Below are 18,173 nucleotides of genomic sequence, written 5' to 3'. Positions count from 1 at the left end.
GTTATTTAGAGATGTCATACCATTAATTAACTTTGGTACCTCCAACGTAGATGAATAAAGTGTGACCTTGTGTGAGTTGACCATGGACCTAAGTGAGTAATGTCTTTGTAAAAGATACTTTTGTATCAATGATTTTGAAAATGGCTATGCTATACGATGTTTAATGAAATCTATATTTTGCTTACGAAATGTTTTATATGATAAGTATTTTCTGAAATGATAAAAATGCTATGAACTTTCGACATGTTTATGATATGATAAGCTTTCCGAATAATTTCCCCAAAATGACTAGATATGCTACGAAACTTCGAATGTTCAGGATGTGACAAGTTTTCTGAAAGAGATATTTTGCTATGCATGAATGAATTTTCCATATGATAATTTATTGTGGCATACTTGATGAATGCTCTATGTTGAACTTGAAGTCATTCAGTTCTATCTGTTATAAGTTGGATCAGAGATTGTTCTGTCAAAGTTTAAATAAGTTCAATGCTATTGGTAATTATCCCATCATCTAATAATCTTTGAAAGGTCTGATAAGTTTCTGAATAATGTCTCTGAACAACGGATTGTGTGTAATTATGAAAGGTTCGATGAATTTTATGTATTACATATTTTTGGAAAATATTTTTGTCCATGATTAGAATGTTTTACTAAATATGGAACAATAAGGATTGGATTAGGCATGATGTTCAGCCTACTTTGACGTTGCTGGAACAAGAATATAACAGCTTTATGGTAAATGTATTAAGTGCTTGATGTCATGATGTTGACTTTAAGATCTTCCAAGCAAACATGGCTTTTAAATGATTATACCTTACTGTAATTTGGGAATTGTGACCATTAAGGTTTGATCTGTATTTGATTTTACTAATAATTTACTCTGAACATGTAATTCCTTGATTTGGGTTTTGAGTTGTTATTTGGAGTCTGTTAAAAATCTGATTTGAACTGATGAGTCTAATTTTGATAGTAAGCAAAGAGCCACGAAGTCGTTGATTTAGAACTTATTTGTTATTCTGGGTTTAATTGTTGCAAGAAGCATATGCCTTTGAAACATGATTATGTAGTAAATGTTTCCTTAACCTTTGAGAAATTATGATAATTAGGGTTGTTTGTAAACCTAAAGAGTTTTGAATTATGTTTGATAGCTTATGATTCACATGTAATCGAACACTTGAAGTGAATCCATTTTTGAATACCCTTAAATTGTTATAGTATTTGGAAGGTATGACTTTCGAAGTAATAAATTGAAACGTACAAGGGTTGTGAATAATGAGACGATGCTTTGATGCTATTAAGTATTATTATCAATTGGGTTACCAATTAGTCAGTAAAGATGAATTACTTGTGATTTTGGGAGCAAACTCCATTGAAATTGACTGTATAGCATTGTGAATGGCAAAATCATTGAGAAATGTTATATGTCCAAGACGGAACTAGACTTGTGACAAGGTGAAACAAGTTTGGAGGACCAAACTTCTTAAGGTGGGGAGAATGTAACGACCACAAAATGCGTATAAGAAGTCATCCTTATTTAACTAGGGGATAATGTCTTTTAATTTAATTATATCTATTGGAATTGAAGAACTATCTGTTGAGTTATGACTTTAAAATTGGAATTGACGATCTTTACGGGTTCAGAAATCAAAATTGAGTACTCGGGTATGTTAATAGGAATTTTTAGAACTATTTGGGAAAATTAATTAGAATTCTAATTTGTTTGATTCGTTAATGCATGTTTGGGTGGTTAATTTTGTACTACAAAATTGAAGGCCGTAGAGGCTTCAGAAACCAGAACAGAGGGCATATTTATGATCAGCATAATTTTTAGAGTCATCTGGGAAGTATAATTGAAATTTGATTTTGTGCGATTCGTAAGGGCATGTTTGGCCTCCTTATTGTGGAAAGCTTAAGTGTGTACATATTTATATATATGGAGACATGTTATGTGAGTTGGGGAACTCAAGATATTTGACTTAACAATATCTAAGGTAGAAAGAGAGAGGAAGACACGTGAGAAAGAGAGAACTCAAGGAGAAGAAGAGAGAAAGAGAGGCAAGCTTCTCAAATCCATGGGGGTTTGAAGAAATTGAAGAAAAAGAAAGAAGATCAACCATGGAAGCTTAGGGAAATTGAAGAGAACAAAAAGAAAAACAAAGATTGAGCTAAGGTATGACCATCTATCTTGAATCCTTGTATTTAAAGCATCAATTACATGAAATCAAGGATTGATATGGAAGATGCGAACTTTGAACCCCAACTATGGCTATATTATGCTCTTATGTTCTTGTGCTTGGGAATTGAATCATATTTTGAGTTACGATGTTTGATGGAGATTGATAATGTGAAATTGGTCATGTATTAAAGGGTTTTGGGCTTTGATTTACATGAATTAAGGTTTGATTTTGAAAATGAGAAGTTCCAATTTTTCATCCATTTTCGGACTGCAAACTACCCAGTGCCGCATGTGCGGCTCTGTTTCCCGCACGTGCGGGAGACAACTCTATTCAGCCACATTTGAATAAGCATATCTTTTTCCACGGGACTCCGTTTTGAGTGATTCTTGAGCCTACAATCAAGCCCCGGAAGTCTAGTTTCCAATGGCAGTCGTGTCACTCTAAAATTCTAAATATAGAAATAGTTATGCCCAAATTAGTGACGACTATTCACTTTTTGTCAACCAATTTTATACCATTTCTTCACCTAAACCATTTCCCATTGATTTCTCCTGTTTTCTAAGACATGGAGTATAACTTATTAAGGAATAATGAGCTTGGTACCACCATGGCTAATTGATTGAATGATCAAAGAGAATAAGTAAAGGATCGAGTATAATCTCATATTATGTGTTGTGCACTGTACTTATAGGTCGACACGAGGACATCGTTCCACCGCTATCAGAGACCTACCACTGCGAGTAATAGTACTGTAGTTGTACATTTACCTACCGTTAATAATTCTTATTATTAACGCTCTGTTCTTCGCAAGTTAATTACGTTAACTGTTATAAATGATTAGAAACTGTAGATTGCCTATGTCTCTGCATGAATTAATAGTGTACAAATTGTCGACAGGAAGAAATTGTGAATATAAGCCCCACCTACTAAGAACATGATGCTTTGAATATCTTACAATGAATCATCGAAATGGCTAATCGGATAGAATTATGGGTTGCTTTATATGCTAATAGTTATTGTTAATGATTTGTTATATGTATGACAACTATGTCAACTTGTGATAAACCATGGGCAAAATTTATGTGCACTATTGTGAATGGTATTCCTATGAGTCTGGGATTATTTTGTTCTGTTTATCCATTTCATTTATGCTATGACATGATATAATTGATTTCTGGTATGGAACAAAGTGTTGTACGGAACTAAGTGCTGCAATAGAATCCGTGCGAGACACCTCTTGAGTCCATACACATGTGAACTGGGCTTAAAGCCAATCTGGGCCCATGGCCATTCTGTATAATTTGTTAGGCCAGAGGCCATTCTATATTTCTTGTATGAAACAAAGTGCTGTACAGAAGTGCTAGAGTGTGAGTCACCTCTAGAATCCGTGCGAGACACCTCTTGAGTTCATACATGCATGAACAAGGGCTTAATGCCAGTCTGTTTAAGGGCTTAATGCCATTCTGTTTAAGGGCTTAATGCCACTCTGTTCAAGAGCTTAAAGTCATTCTGTTTAAAGACTGGGGCCAAGGCCGTTCTGAAAATGTTTACAAGACAAGAGTAATTATATGACCTTTGCACTTATATACATTATAAATAATATAACTCAAGTTTAATCATTAAATTGTTTGAGTGCTATTATCCACTGAGCTTTGCTCATTCTGTTTTATGTATATTTCTGTAGGTGAGTCATCGGGGATTGACACTACAGTTGTACCAAGGTTCGCCTGTCTGCCAAGACACCTGGGGTATGTCTCCCCGTGGAGGCCTTAATTTATTGTTGGGAGTCATATAAATTAGTAAATCTTCTGTAAGGGTGCGTTAGATCTATATAAATTCTGTGATTATATATGTTTATTTGGAAATGTATTTAATGCTTAAATCTAATTAAACCATCAGGTATGCACAAAGCTCAATGGATGTTGTCTTATATTGATATCGCTTCCGCTTATGGCCCCTTATGTAATTATATATTATTCTAAATTCTGTTTTGAGGCCTATGTACAGGCCGGTCATGGGCCAAACTTTTAGGGGCGGGTTTGGGTTGTGACATTCCCACTCCACATAATATGATGACTCGAATTTTAAATTCACATTGGATTGATGTATAGTGGTGCCTGTCACTCTTTTGCCCTTTTATTTTTCACACTATGTATTTGGATGTGAGGCTAGAACCGTTAGAAAGCTTATTTCTGGGGCTTCGATTTGGACACAAGAACGACTAAGAACGGAGTCCCGATGAGAGAGTTGTACTCATTTGAAGTTTTCATATATGTGCTGGAAGCAGGTCCGCTCGTGCGGGAAAAGCGGCGCTCGAGCGGACTGTGCGAATTTAGTAGCTTAAAAACGTGATTTTTAACTCATTCTTTGCATTTTCTTTTTCCTTCTTCATCCCTCTCACCCTAGGTCTGAAAACCCTAGGGTTTTGACCTCAAATACCTTCCATTTGCCTAAGGATTGGCTAAGATCTCTTACAAAGAAATGAAAAAGGCTTGAAGATCAACATTTTCAACCGAATAGAATTTGGATTGGTGAAGGATTCTTCTCAAAGCTTTCTTTTCTTGCTTGATTCTTGAGGTAGGGGTCCTAGTTCTCCTTCAATACTTCCATAAATAGATAGATTTATGGTATTTTGAGTATATACATATAAAACTCACATTTTTGAGCATATAGTGTACATCATGATTTTGGGGTTTAGGGTTTGAAGTGTTGGGGGTTCAATTGTTGAGTTAATAAGGTGGATTATGAACCTTAGGTGTTTAATCAATGGGAAGATTGGAATAAAGAGTAGTGGTTTAAGAAGTTTGAATTTTTCTTGAAATTCTTGATTTTCTTGAAAACCCTAAGTTGATTCATGACGATAAACAATGATTTTACCCAAATTGAAAGTAGAATCATGAAATTGGTAGGTTAAATTATATATATACAAGTTTAATTGGATTTTGGAGGTGTTTGAAAATTATGTTAAAAATTAGCGATTGAACCTTTGTTATGGATGTTGTAAATTATGCTATAATGTGAAATGAAGATTGGGGAAATGATTATGGATGACATGAGCCTTGGGGTGAAAGGATGAAATAAAGGTTTAAGAGTTCACCTTGAACTATGTTGAATTGTGTTGACTATGTTGAATAAGGTTGATTATGTTGAGTTGTGTTGAATAATGTTGAACCGAATTGTGTTGGATTATGATGAATTGTGTTTGAATCATGTTGAATTGTGTTGAGTTGAGTTGTGTTGGGTGTGTTGAGTTTGAGTTGTGTTGTGTTGGGTCATGTTGAGTTTGGGATGAGTTGGGTTGGGTGGTGTTGTGTTGGTACCCGGGGGGAAATTGAAAGATGATACAGAATTTGTGATAAGATGATGAATTGAAGATTTAAGAATTTTATTGTATAATTAGAAAGTGATTGTATACCTCAAAACTAAAAGCCCAACTTTATATTTAACTCTAGTTATGAAGTTTTATTTTGAAAAATGAGGATGATACTTCAATCAACATTAAATTTATGAAATTAAGTCTATGTTGGGTTAAGATGAGTATGAATAATGATAAATGGGAGATTGTGAAATATGACGATGTTATATGAAAGAGTTGTATCAAAGAAAATTAAATGTTGGAGATTTAATTGATAACCGTGGGTAGTAATTGATAATCAATGTGTTTAAAAAAATTGAATTTGAAGACTTGATGATAATATGGAAAAGTAAAGAAATAGTTTGAACCCAAGAATTATGAACACTTTAAAGATGAATCTTTGCCTCTATGGATGTGTTGTTATATTTTTGTGTGACAAAACAATGAATGATTTAATGGATAATGAAGAAGGTCATGGAACATATTTGTACTTGTTATGTGAATGTAATTTTAATAAATGGTGGATGTATATTGAATTAATGTGTTACGGAAATAATGGAAGATGTGTTGGCATTGTCCAGTAATTGTAATGATGGATTGTGATGATATCTTGGGGCCCGTTTCTTGCCGTATTTGAGCCGGCAAAGCGTGGCACTTGAGATAGGTTCCGCCTTCCTTCCGGAGTAGCACCCGGTAAAGCGTGTGGTATGTTGAGGTTCCGCGTTCCTTCCGGATGGTGACCGGTAAAGCGTGAGGTTCCGCGTTCCTTCCGGCTTGTGACCGGTAAAGCGTGAGGTTCGGCATTCCTTCCAGCTTGTGACCGGTAAAGCCTGCGAGTCATGGAGATGACTTGTGATTGGATCCGGTATTTGATATGAGATTAATTGAAAGAATGGAAAATGAAATGGTAATTGGATTATGGATTGGTGTTGATACACTCAATGGATTGCTTGTGATTAAAATGGAAGATTATGAGTTTTGTTTTGTAAATAATAGAGGAATTGAATTAAAAAGGGATTGATATTCTTGTGTCTTGCTTGTATTCTATTTGGTAATGCAAACGTTAATGTGAGGTAATTGTTGGGCAAGTTGGAGTTGAGTGTATGAGGATTGTCTTTTTGAACATAAAGGAAATTGGATCTTGACATTATGGAGTTATAGTGATTGGAAATAGTATAAGGGAAAAAAATGGAAATGAAATGAGAAATATTTTGGGAATTCGTTAATAATTTTTAAATGATGTTGTTTCTTAAACATGTTGGTTTCACAAGAATCTATGGTTTTCTAAAGTTAATGGACGAATTTTAGTGGCTGAAGGATTTTCTTAAAAGTGTTCAAATAGTTTTTGAGAAAAGGTACTCTACTTATGATATTTTGAAGTTATAAAACGGCACTCTACTATATGGTATCACCCCGCATGCATGATCTTTTCTATTTGTGTGCTAGTTATTGATTGAGAACTATGAGATTCCTACGGGGCATTAGTACTCACTCTGTTGTTGTTTTACCTTTTTACAGGAAGAAAGTTTGGATTCTTTGATTGAAGAGTTGAGAAGTCCATGTGTCTTTTATATGTAATTTCACTGTAGATGTGATGCATCCTGTAATTGTATTTTATTCATTTATAGCTTCACAGTAGGAGATTGGCGTGTATTGTTGACATTGTAATTTTCATTGAGAGAGAAAGAACTTGTACCATTGTATTCCTATTACTCAAGTGTAATAGATATTTGTATATGTATAAAAAAAATATGGACCTAAATTTACAGGCTTTGGTAATGTTTTCAAGTAATTAAAATTCGGGGCGTGATACATAACATAATTAAATCCAATTCGGACCTAATTAATCAAATCTCAATTTTACAAATTTGAATCAAATATTTAATTGAGCTCCCATACGGTCTGGCACTCGAAATTAAAATAATTCAACTCACTAATTGTTCTTTCTTGAGCCAATTAGGCTTTTAATTTCTAATTCCAAAATAAATCTTCAATAGAATCATATACAAATCAGTCTCTATAATTTTCATAATTCTCGAATTAATTTAGAATAGTAGAAAATTCAAATTCAAATTTCCATCATTAATTAAATATAAAGTATTACACAGTGGGGTTATCACACTCTCTCTCGCTTTAGAAAGTTTGTCCATAAAACTTGAGCCATTTGTATTGCAAATAATTCACCAACTTTGTCTCATTCCATTTATGTTCTCAAGTAACTTCTTTACTATTTGCTTTTCGATTCATAGGAGTTTAACTCATTATCATTTATTTATTGGTTATTAACCCAAAATGGTTTAGTCACCAAAAATTATTCTGCAATGCAATGATGGGTCTCAAAGTCAACTTCATAGCATCAAAACACAAAACACATCGTCCATAACACTCATATATCCTTGTTTTACTATCCACATATCTCCAAATAATTCACATGTTCCCCAAATTATCAAAGCTCAATCTCAAATGATATTCATGATTACACTCCCTTGTTTCCAATGAATCAAAATATTCTGTTACTGACATCCATGAGCCTTCAAAATAGGCTAAGTATCTAATATAACCTTAATATCAAATTCAAATCTTGGTTCACAAATTCCATAGCCACATTAGTCCAAATATTCGTTCCCATACAACTTACATGCCTTATTTATAAATCAAATAGGAGGGTCATTTACATTCGGAAGCCACAATAACTTCTTTCAGCATGTTAACAACATTTACTTATCATACATTCTAAGAATCTATACGGAGGGCATTAAATCAGATCCATAGTATAACACTTCCATTAAAATAGATCCTTCAGGTAACAAAGAAATTCTTAATACATAATATTAGCCTCAAAGATCAATTCAGTTTATAACGAAATGATTTCGACAAACGAATGGCTCCCAATCAAATCATACAAACAATTTGCTTGCAATTAGCTTATGCACTTGAAATAATGGTCTTAACATATCGAAGTGTCCCTATTCTAATTATCTTAGCATTTCAGATCAAGTTTCAATTATCCTATCTTAGCATTTCAGCTTAAGTTTTAATTATCCACACAAAAGAATTCTAAACTTTCCAATAGTCGTTCGAGCATACATAGAAATTAACACTTCTTGCATTAATTAAATATATTTTCATTGATCTTTCTTACCACGAAACTTCCCAACACATTCTTTGATTCTTTTGTTGAGTCCATACTTAACTTCTTCTTTTGATCTTCTTGTTTCTCATGACACCCCAGCTGAACGCGATTCCAATCGGACTTTCAAGGTCATTCAACAAAGGTATAAGATTCTACGGCTCATACGTTATGTCTTTCACCATATCAACATACCTTATTCATATTAAACAATGTTCTAACTCTCAATCACTATAATTCCACATGCTTTATCGATCACCAAATATCTCAATCACTATAGTTCCACATACTTCATTGATCATCAAATGTCTCAATCTCCCAAATATTCTCATAGTCTAATTTAACATGCAACCCATATAATTTTCATTGCTTCAAGTGAAGATCTAAGTCTCTTATCCTATCATGTTTCCACAAATCAACATGCTTGTACTCACCATTATTCTAGTCAAAACCCCAAAATTCCATAATCATTCCTAACCTTAGCCTCAATACAACATTTATTAAGCAAACACATTCTCATTTCCTTATAATTATCAAATTGTCAAATGACTTTCAATCCTTAGTCTCAATACTTAGGCTAAAAAAACAAACAAATCTTGATCTCCGCTTATCATCAAAATTTCATGAGGACTTCTTCTCAATCTCAATGCCTAACTTATTACACAAGCTCACATACATCTTTTGAATTGCACATGTCACTTCATTACAAAATACGTACAACTTAAATGTATTCTAAACATGCTAATGGTCAATGGACAAGTGTGTGAGATCTTAACGCGTGCTCTAATACCACTCTATAATGACCCAAGCCTGCCCCTAAAGGTTTAGGCCATGACCGGCCTGTACTTAGGCCTCAATGACAAAATTTCAAAAAAAAATTATTCAATAATGGGGCCTTAAGCGGAAGTAGAACAAAAATATTAAATATCTATTGAGCTGTGCATACATGATGACCTGAAATAATTAAACCATTGAACTACACTTTCAATATTTACATATACAATGATAGAGCTTATACATATCTCATACACTATATGAAAGACTTGAAACAAAACTAGGCTTGGCAAAATAAGAGTATGCCTCTACACAGAGGCACTTCATGGGTGGCTTGGCAGAGAAGCGGACTCTGGGATAAACTCTAATGCTGATCCTTCGATTGCTCACCTACACACACACATATATATATATATAACGATGAGCTAGAGCCCAATGAGTAATAAGAAAGTAAAGAGGTTAATGAATGATGTCCTTAACATTAGGAAAACATGTCTTACAATTCCGAAACATATCTTAAATCATTTTTAGAGCAAACATTTATGGTATCAAAATCCATGCTTTCTTAAATGAAACATATATCTGAATTCATTACAAAACATTTTACGTGTTACTTGGTACATCTATATACAAAGGGTCACAAATGCATTTCAAAAAGGGACATTCATTCATTCATAAAATATAGCATTTTTTTTTTTTAAACATGAGTCATACAATGGTTTCCAAAAACCCATATTCACTTCACATTTACAGAACGACCTCGGGTCCATAGAACGGCCTCGGGCCCACACATAGTACGGAACTATCTCAGGCCCAATCACATGTCAACAGCTGTTCAGAACGATCTCAAGTCCAATCATATCTTATCGTGGAGTAGATGGAACATCGACATGTCTCCACCTCTCACATAGAACGAAATGGCCTTGGGACTAACATATCATAGCATAAACGGAACATCCTTGGGCCCACATATCATATTACAAACAGTCCACATTCCACATTCATAAACCACATCACATTTCTGGAAAATGCATTCATTTTGAACAAAATAATGTTCAAAAAATCATGTCGTTCGTAAATCAAAATAGATAACTAAGAACTTATCTTTACGTTACTATTACTCACATTGCTTTATCGGTTGAGCCACCTCGACGGAGAAACCTACAAAAACATATGCAACTATAATATCTTAATTCACATTTCATTTATTCAGTTCATTCATTCCTTATTCGTTCATAAATTTTCTTTTCATTCTTTAATTGTGTATTCAGTGTGCATATTGAAAAGTCTAAGGTATCCTACAACAATTTCATATGTTTTTAGTGCAAATATCATGTTTACATATTTAAGATTTAAGGAAATAGCAAGAAATGAAAGGAAACTAAGTTAAGATAGGAATGGCATGAAATAGTTAAAGAGAAAATGAACAGTTTTCACTAATTTAAGCATATCTATTTGTGTACTTATAATTTCGATGTGAGATCACTACCATTGGAAACTAGACTTCCGAGGCAAGAATTTGGGATCAAGAATCGCTTAAAACAGAGTCAAGATGAAGGAGATATGCCTTTTTGAAGTTGGGCTGAAACAGGAGTGCTGCACGTGCAGTAATGGGTTTCGCATGTGCAGAAAATGCTGTTGCAGAACACCTGTTTTGGTCTGAAAATCTCGCACTTTTCTTATCTATTTTTTTTCGTTTCTTTCAGGGTTACAAAATATGATTTTAGGCTCATAGCACTCTTGAAAAGTTTTATGAAATCATCATCCTTTTTAAGGCATCAATCTCGAACTATAATTTGTTCCAAGATAAAAAATAGATCAAAACATATGATTTCTTAAGGAATTCATGAGTTCTATTTCTTTTCTCTTCAAATTCTCACTTCCACCCTTTCAAAGCATGAATCAAGCTTTCAAAACTCTTAGAAACCATATAGATGCATGAAGATAAAGCCTCTAATGCATCAAAAATATCAAAACCTACATGGAATTAGCATGAATCCACCTAGCCTGTTCTTCGTCCTATCCTTTCTTTTCCATTTTCTTCTCCATAACTTTGTTTCTAACTCAAATTAATCCTAATTTCTTCTTAATCTTGAATAACAGGGAGCTTTTCCATAGAGATTAAATCTGGAATCTTACCTTGGACTTGTTAAGAATTGAGTTTTGATGTAATTCTTTGAACCTCTCTCCTCCCTTCTTTCCCTTCTTTTTTTCTCTCCTTCGATTCTTATTATCTTCTCCGAAACCCTTTCTCTCCCAAAATGTCTTCCTTGTTGAGTCTATCTCATCTAAGGCCCATATACTTATATATATAATATTTAATAAAATCAATTTAATTCATTCTGAATCAGATTTTTACAAAACTTCATACTAAGCTTTAAAAATTGTGCTGATAATAAATATTTAATCAGTTTTGTTAAGGTCCTCAATTTTCCATTTAAAGCTGTAATTTCAACAGATTTTTCTACAATCAACAGATATAACTTCAAATCCTTATAATTCACATCCTTAGACATGTAATTCCACAACAACGACATAATTAAACTAATCATGACTAATCACAATTCCCACATAATTTAATTAACCTAATTTGACTTCCATTAGAGCACAACTAAATATATTTAAATTTATCAGTCTGAATCATATTTTTTAATCAAATTCCCGAAAGGCTCCAAATATCAAATTAAGTTTATTTCCATCAGCAATTTTGATTTCTCACATCAGTAAGGCCTTCAATTTCAAGTCAAACTCAAGGTCTCCGTCAATAAATTACATACTCAAATTAAATACCTCATAAATAAATTTAATTTGCAATAATCTTAATTCCCACTTCTCATAACATAATTAACTTCAATTCAAACCCAATTAATCAAATCTCAATTTTACAAATCTGTCGAATATTTAATTAAACTCCCATATGGTCCGATACTCAAAATTGTAATAATTCAATTCACCAATTATTCTTTCTTGAGCCAATTAGGTTTTCAATTTCTAATTCCAAAATAAATCTTCAATAGAATCGTATACAAATCAGTCTCCATAATTTTCAAAATTCCCAAATTCAATCAAAATAGTAGGCAATTGAAATTCAAATCTCCGTCATTAATTAAATATAAAGTATTACACGATGGGGTTATCACATTCTCTCCCCCTTTAGAAAGTTTGGTCCTTCAAACTTATGCCACTTGTATTGCATATAATTCACGAACTTTGTCTTATTCCATTTCTATTATCAAGTAACTTCCTTACCATTTGTGTAACAATCCCATCGTGTAATACTTTATATTTAATTAATGACGAAGATGTGAATTTTAATTGCCTACTATTTTGATTTAATTTGGGGATTATGAAAATTATGGAGACTAATTTGTATACAATTTTATTGAAGATTTACTTGGAATTAGAAATTAAAAGACTAATTGGCTCAAGAAAGACTAATTATTGAGTTGAATTATTTTAATTTTGAGTATCGGGCCATATGGGGGTTCAATTAAATATTCGATTCAGATTTGCAAAATTGAGATTTGATTAATTGGGTCTGAATTGGAGTTAATTATGTTATGAGGAGTGGAAATTAAGATTATTGTGAATTCAATTTATTTTTGAGGTATTCAATTTGAGTATGTAATTTATTGACAGAGACCTTGAGTTTGGCCTGAAATTGAGGGCCTTACTGATGTGAGAAAGCACAAGTGATGATAGAAATAAGCTTAATTTGATATTTGGAGTCTTTTGGGAGTTTGATTAAAAATTCTGATTTAGACTGATAATTTAAATATCATTAATTGGGCTCTAATGGAAGTCAAATTAGGTTAATTAAATTATGTGGGACTTGTGATTAATCATGATTAGTGTAATTATGTGGTTGTTGTGGAATTGCATGTCTAAGGATGGGAATTATAAGGATTTAAAGTTGTATCTGTCTGTTATAAGAAAATCTATTGAAATTATGACCTTTGGACTGAAAATTGAAAGCCTTAGAGGCACGATAAACCGAAACTGAACACATAGTTATGATTAGCATGATTTATAGAGCCTAGTAAGAAGTTTTGTAAAAATCTAATTTATAATGAATTAAATTGATTATATTAAATATTATATTTTATATATATGTATATATGTGTATGAGCCTTGCTTGGCTCAACATAAAGAAGAGAGGAGAGAAAGATATTTTGAGAAGCAGATGGTTCTGGAGAAGAACCAAGAGAGAGAGAGAGAGAGAGAGAGAGAGAGACATCCATGGAATTTAAAGACAAAATTGAAGAAAAAGGACTTGAAGAGATTTAAGGGAAAAGTAAGGATTTGAACTAAGGTATGGAAATCTATCTTGAACCCTTATGATTAATTCATCAATTTCATGAAGTCATAAAGAGATTTGAAGATTTGAAACCCATTTGGGTTAGGGTTTTGTGTTCTGTATTTAATTGAGCCAAATTTAAGAAATTAGAACTTGAGTCCTTTGATTTTGTATGATTGGAGTTCAATCTTGTGAATAATATATGAAATGAACTCTAGATCGTCCATACAACAAGATTTATGCAAGGATCAAGTGTATTTGTGGGTTATGTTTTGGAACTTTTAAGATTATGAAAGATGAGATATTGATTTTGAACTTGAGGCAAAAATTGATGTGTTTGAGAGGAGATTTCATTTGAATACTGTTGGGTTATCATGTTTTTGAGTTGGTTTTGTATGAATTTGGGCTTGACAATTGGGTAGGAAAGATTACACCTTGACGTATTTTCGGACTGGGCAAAAATATCCAGAACCGCACGTGCGGCTAGGAGCCCCACACATGCAGAACACAGGGTCGGCATCAGATTCTAAAATAAAAGCACGTGCGAGCCTACACATGCGGTACTTTCCGCACATATGGTGAGGACTTCCGCACATGCGACAATCAAAGGGAAATTTCATCTATTTCTTTTGACTTTCTAAACATGTTTCTGACTACATTTAGACCCTTTGGGGATGTATAAGACATGTGAAATTCCATAAAAAGTAATGTAATGCATAGAGGGAGAGTACAAAAGCAAATATGAGATGATGAATGTGTTATGTAATTGTGTTTGTAGATCAAGACGAGGGCATCGCCCAACTGTTACCAGAAGCCCATCATTATGAATAATAGTATAGTAAAGATATGTTTTTCATTATCTATTTTGATTTATGTATGACATGATTCTATAAATATCGTAGTTTGTCAAAATGCACAAGTTTACAAGAAATGTGAAATGAGTTATGAACAAGAAATGTGAATTGTTTGTACTATGATATGGTGGGCCCAAGGCCGTTTCTTTTATCCATTCCATTTATGCTATGACATGATATGAATTGTTCGGTCTTTAAGACCTATTGATTTCTGGTATGGAACAAAGTGTTGTACGGAACTAAGTACTACAGTGGGAGTCACCTCTAGAATCCATACGAGTCACCTCTTGGGTCCATAGATACATGAATTGGGCCCAAGGAGAGGTGGAGACGTGTCTATGTTCCATCTACTCCATGATAAGATACAGTGATACGATATCATATGTTTGGACCTAAGGTCGTTCAGAACAGTGATATGATATGATATGTTTGGACCCGAGGTTGTTCAGAAAATGTGATATGAATACGAATATTTTTACTTCGCTATATGACTCATGTTTATGAAATATTAATTTATATGAATGAATGGATGTCCTATTTTGAAATGCGATTCTGACCCTTTTTATAAGTGGGCGTACCACGTACCACGTAAAATGTTTTGTATGGTTTCAGATATGTATTCCATTTGAAAAAAGCATGGATTTTGATACGATGTTTGTGTTAAAATGATTTAAGATACGTTTTAGAATTGTGAAATATGTTTTCCTAATGTTAAAGACATCATTCATTAACCTCTTTACTTTATTATTACTCACTGGATGCTAGCTCACCCTTGTATTTTATATGTAAATGTAGGTGAGCCATCAAAGGATCAACATTAGAGTTTGTACCGAAGTCCACCTCTCTGTCAAGCCACATAGGAAGTGTCTCTGTGTAGAGACATAGTATAATTTCCCAAGCTTAGTTTTGTTTAAAGGCTACTATATAGTTTGTGGGATTTGTGTATGTAAATATGGGAAGTGTATTTAAACGATTAAATTAATTTAAGTCTTCATGTATGCACAAGCTCAACAGACATTATTATTATTTTTGGTATCTGCTTCCGTTTTAGGCCCTGATATGATTTGAATATTTTCAATTTTATTTTTGAGGCCGAAGGTAACCTAAGGTTACTGGCCTGTCATGATCCAAACTTTGAGGGCGGATTTGGGCTGTGACAATTTGATTTTCTCATCACAGGAGCTTAACTCATTATCATTTATTTATTGGTTATTAACTCAAATTGGTTTAGTCACCAAAAATTATTCTGTAATGTAATGGCAGGTCTCAAAGTCAACTTCATAGCATCAAAACACAAAACACATCGTCCATAACACTCATATATTCTTGTTTTACTATCCACATATCTCCAAATAATTCACATGTTTCGCAAATAATCAAAGCTCAATCTCAAATGATATTCATGATTACACTACGTTGTTTCCAACGAATCAACATATTTTGTTATTGAAATCCATGACCCTTCAAAGTAGGCTAAGTATCTAATATAACCTTAATGTCGAATTCAAATCTTGGTTCACAAATTCCTTAGCCACATTAGTCCAAATATTCATTCCCATACAACTTACAAGCCCTATTGATAAATCAAATAGGAGGGTCATTTATGTTTGGAAGCCACAATTAACTTGCTTCGACATGTTAACAACATTTACTTATCATACATTCTAAGAATCTATATGGAGGGCATTAAATCAATTCCATAGTACAACATTTTCAATAAAATAGATCATTCGAGTAACAAAAAAATTCTTAATAAATAATATTAACCTCAAAGATCAATTCAGTTTATAACGAAATGATTGCGACAAACGAATGGCTCCCAGACCTAATCACACAAACAATTCACTCGCAATTAGCTTAAGCACTTGAAATAACAGTCTTAACACATCGAAGTGTCCCTATTCTAATTATCTTAGCATTTCAGATCAAGTTTCAATTATCCTATCTTAGCATTTCAGCCCAAGTTTCAATTATCCACATGAAAGAATCTAAACTTTCCAATAGTTGTTCGAGCATACATAGAAATTAACACTTCTTGCATTCATTAAATATATTTTCATTGATCTTTCTTACCACAAAACTTCCTAACACATTCTTTGATTCTTTTGTTGAGTCCACACTTAACTTCTTTTTTTGATCTTCTTGTTTCTCATGACACGCCGCCTGAATGCGATTCAAATCGGACCTTCAAGGTCATTCAACAAAGGTATAAGATTCTACGGCTCATACATTATGTCTTTCACCACATCAACATACCTTATTCATATTAAACAATTTTCTAACTCTCAATCACTATAATTCCATACGCTTTATCGATCACCAAATATCTCAATCACTGTAGTTCCACATACTTCATTGATCATCAAATGTCTCAATCTCCCAAATATTCTCATAGTCTAATTTAACATGCAACCCATATAATTTTCATGGCTTCAAGCAAAGATCTAAGTCTCTTAACCTATCATGTTTCCACAAATCAACATGCTTGTACTCACCATTATTCTAGTCAAAACATCAAAATTCCATAATCATTCCTAACCTTAGCCTCAATACCACATTTATTAAGAAAACACATTCCCATTTCCTTATAATTATCAAATTGTCAAATGACTTTCAATCCTTAGTCTCAATACTTAGGCTAAAAAAAACAAACAAATCTTGATCTCCGCTTATCGTCAAAATTTCATGAGGACTTCTTCTCAATCTCAATACCTAACTTATTACACAAGCTCACATACATGTTTCGAATTGCACAACATATCACTTCGTTACAAAATACGTGCAACTTAAATGAATGCTAGACACGCTAATCCTCAATGGACAAGTGTGTAGACACCCCATTTTTGACTACCTTTAAGACTTGGATGTGACTGATGCTTTACTTGGTGGAGAAAAGTGTGCAGGGGAAAGGTGCAATTTCTTCGGCAAAGAGAGAGAGTCAAATCTCAACTTCATACCCCTGTTCTGGACCAAAACAATCTTGATCAAAAGATTTTAGTCTTAAAACCCTCTCTCTCAAAAACGTTTTTGAAATAAAGTTCCTACGATGTTCTGACGCTCGCATTTTGTTAAATGTTGCGCTTTTCGGTAAACCGAGCAAGGGCAAAGTGGAAAAGAATGAAAGAGAGATGAAATCTTTGAAAAAATCTTTCAAAACACCTTGCTTAGGGGTTTGAAGTTGAAGAAAAGAGGAGAAGAGGGAAGAAATCTAGTTGGGGGAGAAAATGGGCATGAACCGTTAAGAAAGAGTCGAATAGCCCTCGCCGAATCGGGCCTATTCATTGGCATACTTGGAATCAAGCTATGAGGCCACCACCGTTGGAAATAATACTTCTGGGGCTTCATTTTTCACTTAAAAATCTCCGAAATCCAATTCCGGACGGGGAAGATATAGTTGATTGAAGTAGGGCATCACTCCGGTTGGACCGAAATCTGCGTGGCTTCACCAAAAAGGGCATAACTTTTTCCACAGGAGGAATTTTAATGCAAGGTTTGTGCCATTGGAAAGATAACTTCCGGGGCTTCAATTTGGACACTTGAACGGCCACCATTGGACCTTCCTACCACCCACCGGCCACTTTTA

General features: G+C 33.6%; 1 long non-coding RNA gene across 2 annotated transcripts in view; it reads right to left on the bottom strand.

Annotated features, from left to right (window-relative positions):
* Nucleotides 1-9,568: 9,568 nt before the first annotated feature.
* The window catches only part of LOC114260612 (uncharacterized), a 49,550-nt gene continuing 40,945 nt past the window's right edge, over nt 9,569-18,173 (bottom strand). For both annotated transcript variants that reach the window (XR_003628695.2, XR_003628696.2), the window contains 2 exons: nt 10,565-10,600; nt 9,569-9,829 (listed from right to left, as the gene is read on the bottom strand). This is a non-coding gene — a long non-coding RNA (uncharacterized LOC114260612). The remainder of the gene's footprint in view (nt 9,830-10,564; nt 10,601-18,173) is intronic.

The sequence above is a fragment of the Camellia sinensis genome, chromosome 4 (genome assembly GCF_055761805.1).
Source record: "Camellia sinensis isolate YWXY chromosome 4, ASM5576180v1, whole genome shotgun sequence".
Lineage (NCBI taxonomy): Eukaryota > Viridiplantae > Streptophyta > Magnoliopsida > Ericales > Theaceae > Camellia > Camellia sinensis.
Note: the sequence above shows the minus strand (reverse complement) of the source record. Positions and strands in the feature narration are given on the sequence as shown.